Source organism: Protomyctophum bolini (genome assembly GCF_963924005.1).
Source record: "Protomyctophum bolini genome assembly, chromosome: 4".
Lineage (NCBI taxonomy): Eukaryota > Metazoa > Chordata > Actinopteri > Myctophiformes > Myctophidae > Protomyctophum > Protomyctophum bolini.
The window spans coordinates 8,599,868-8,603,863 of NC_137865.1; positions in this window are offsets into that span (position 1 = coordinate 8,599,868).

The following is a 3,996-nucleotide window of genomic DNA, read 5'->3' on the forward strand; positions in this document are numbered from 1 at the left end:
AAGAGCAAAAAATAAAAAGGAGGAGAAAAAAAAGATCTGCTGGTCCGCTCAAGAAGAGCTAAAGGGTTGAGGAGAATGGACGTAGCAGGCGCCTAAATGTGTCCTATACTTTATGTAAAGCTTTAACATGCCAGAGACGCAGCAGCAGTGTTCTTTTGTAAGTGTGAGAATATCAAAACGACTGACTACATGAAGTCCCCAAATGTTAGCGACATCTGTTATTGTAGGAGAGTATGTTTTTTGGCATTCTTGGAGAAAAAGTTATCCTCTGTAGCGATCTCTTCTTCCACTGATGTGCTTTTTCCTGGAGAGGATAAGCGCAAAATCCATCAGAAAGGCATGGATGTCACCGGTTCCACATACAGCATGTGGCGAGAGCCCCTTAGAACTCCTGACTGGAGAGAGACAGGCTCTCATTATCACCCTTCTTTTTTTTCTTTTTTTTGCAGGAACAGCCAGGTTGGTACAATGGAACGCTACCAGGTTGGTTGATTGATCTCCTCCCAGGTCGCAGGCTCGCAGCACTATACGTGTCTAAAAATAGAATCCTGCACGTTTACCTCCCTATATGTTCACATCAGACATGATCAAAACAGCAAAGGATTGTATGCGTGCACACACACACACACACACACACACACACACACACACACACACACATACACACACACACACACACACACACACACACACACACACACACACACACACACACACACACACACACACAGTATCCAGCCAATGCTATTTAAGTAATTGAACTATAATTCTGTACCCTATATTTTATTGCACAAGTGCATGATGCTAACATGCTTTCCCGGTGTCTCTGCATGACGTTTGGCTGAAGCTTATGTGTGTGTCTATTTTCAGCAGGTGTACATTATTCATCACATCATCAAAGTGCAGAAAGCAGGCAAGTGGTCCTCGCTGGTCAAGACCACACTCTGCAGCCTACTGTGCTGTGCCACACAAACGCACGTATATACCGTTATACGCACGCACATCCACTTGTACCATTATAAGTTTGACATTTGTGCGCCCCCCCTCTCCCCACACACACACACACACACACACACACACACACACACACACACACACACACACACACACTAGCGTGAGGCAGCTAGCTTGATGTACACCCCCTCGACATGATGTATAAGTATTAAGTACATACACTATGTTGCAGGGATTTATAATCCAACCCTTGATGCTGAGTGCCAAGCAAGGAGGCTACAGGGTCCCTGTAGGCCTAAACCCATTTGAGCCTCCTAATTGTGTCCAATGATGTCCTCTGAGGGGTGTGGTCAATGTGAAGGTTGGCAGGGTATTTATTTAATCAGGTCTCAATCAACCAGCAGGTGTTGCTGACAAGAGGCAAACAGTCTTCAGACTGTGTTTAAATTAGGAGGCTGTTTGTATCATTTACTTTATTGCATTTATTTATATGTATGCTGTAGTGACTATAGGCCTGCAGAGACAGATAACACTGCCAGGAGGAGGCGTGGTGGAGCATGCCCTTGAACTGCAGGGACGTGCAGAGAGTGTTAGAGGGGCAGGGGCTCAAATCCCGTAAGAGGGCACTTTTGGACAAAGATATAGCTGATCTACAAGCTCTCATCGCACACGCTGCGACGCGTTGAGAGCTTGTAGATCAGCTATTTTCGGAGCGCAACCCAGAACTCTTTAGCTAGTGGAGATGCGGTGTACGACATGGATTTTGGAACAAATTTGTTCAGCGCATAATGCTGTGTTCCAAGTTCAGGAGAAGAAATTCTCCTGAATGCTGCCTTCCGGTATGTATAGCATGGAAAGGAGTGGCATTTTGCATTTCTTTCACCATAATAAATGCTGCATTCATGGTCTGGAGACAGTGGAGAGGGCAGTTGTTTTACAGATGGGTAAAAGGGCAGGGGCTGAAGCCCCCTTTGATGTCTATGTGTGCACGTCGCTGATGAACTGTAGTCGATAGTCCATACCAAAGAGAAAGAGAGAGTATGGTGGAAGAGCTGAGGGAGGTGGGAGTTGAAGAAGAGATTACTTTTAAAATGATAATTAGTGCAGCAGAGGATAATGCGGGGAGCTCGAGGCACAGTGTTTAGATTTATAAAAGAAACTGGTTAACAGATTAACAGGAGGGGGCGGTAATGCAACTATTTGGATGCCAACCGCCATAAAACCCCACAAAGAAGAAGAAGGTGAATCAGGAAGTTGTACAAGGGGGAAGGAGAACTCATTTTTACCTGACCTCCATATACTGCCATGTGGCTAGAGAACTCTTAGTCCGGCAGCCAACAGACTTATTTTGTTTAAAGTGCAAAATTTGGTATATGGTATTTTTTTATTGGCCTAAAATATTGTCTATACATTCAACTCATAGAAAAAGAATTGTCATTGTTGTGCCGCAGGAGTTCTGTGTCACTGCAAGCAAAGTAGGTTTATGTTGAATGTTCTTTTTACAAATGTTTTAATTCCACAATGTGCAAACGGATTGTGACATTGGAGCTGGCAACTATAATGTGCTCTGTCTGTTTCCAGTTTAAAGGGACCGGTCCAGCCACTGTTTATTGCTGTTTATAAATGAGTTGAGGTGTAGTTGGTAGGCATAGATTTTCAGGTTTTATTGATGCCAGTGATTTGTTTTAATGAGTTTGCTCTCCTCTCTTTGTGTTACAGTGGGACTCTGTACAAGGCCAGGTCTGCCCTGATACACATGGCCTCCTTTCTGTCCTAGGACTGAACTTTGTGGTGAGTATGTTAATCCCGGACACTGCACGGCTGTTTATTGAATATCTATGATTTTATAATTGCATGTTGTTTGGTGCCAGGCCTGTGTTTCCCTGTCTTTCTCCATTAGTCGTTTGGTATAGAGAGTATCTTGTATCTTGTCATTTCATCACAAAGAAAAGAAAGTTAGGTCCGCACACTGGACTGAGCTCCAAAAGCTTAAGGTTTTATTTTCTCACCACAGACGACATTTCGAGCCTCACGGCTCTTCATCAAACGGCCTGATGAAGAGTCTTGAAACGAAAATGTCTCCTGTGGTGAGAAAATAAAACCGTAAGCTTTAGGAGCTCAGTCCAGAGACCTTACTTTCTTTTGTGTTAGTTTCCTCAGCCCAGCACCTGGCGTTTAGTTAGTGGATGTGTGTGCTCTTTTGTTTCTATCAAAGTAATCTTTGCCTTTCTTTGCCTTACTGTCCTCATGCCTCTACAGTAATTAGTCGCATTTCAACATTTTAAAGGTTTATAGTCAGGCATATTGGTTCTACTGTTGTTACATACATATACTCAAAAAGTACTTAATTATTCAAGTGAATGTAGTTTGTTGCGTCCACCTCTGCTCACCATGCAGGAAGAAGAGTCGTGGTCTCGCTGCCTTCATGCCCAAGTGGTCCTTAATCACTCACTCACATGCTTGTGACCCAAGAGGAACAGGCTGTTCACTCTGTTCACTGGAGACATGTTGATGTGAGCAGCATCCTGCCTCCACCATCTGACGCTGCTGATGTTGGAGCTTATTATCTTGACACCACCAGGTCAGTGGTCTGTCTGTCTGTCTGTCTGTCCTCTTTTTTCCAAAAAACAAAAGCATCAAGAGTAGCAGACACACAATCTCGTCGATATGCTACTTCTGCTACTGTTACTGCTACTGAATTTGAATCGTGAAAAGTAACTGTTTTGAGGCTTCCACTCGACAGAGACGGTGTAATACTGGAGAAATAATCCAGCTGAGCATTGTGTCTGAACTTGATGGCACAGCGATAGCGCCACAGAGCACACTTCTTTCCTATCGTTTCTGATCAAATCTGCTACCAGTTCTTTTTGATGTTTACTATAGAGAGGACACTTTGCAGGCGCTGCCAGTATCACACAGTGTTAAGTGTGTATAGATCTAGTTCACAGTACAAGATGACGACGAGCACTATTGATACTGTACATCCGTGGCGGGGGGGGGACAAGGTCAGAGGAGCTCCCTATGGTGTTGTGGTGCGAAGGA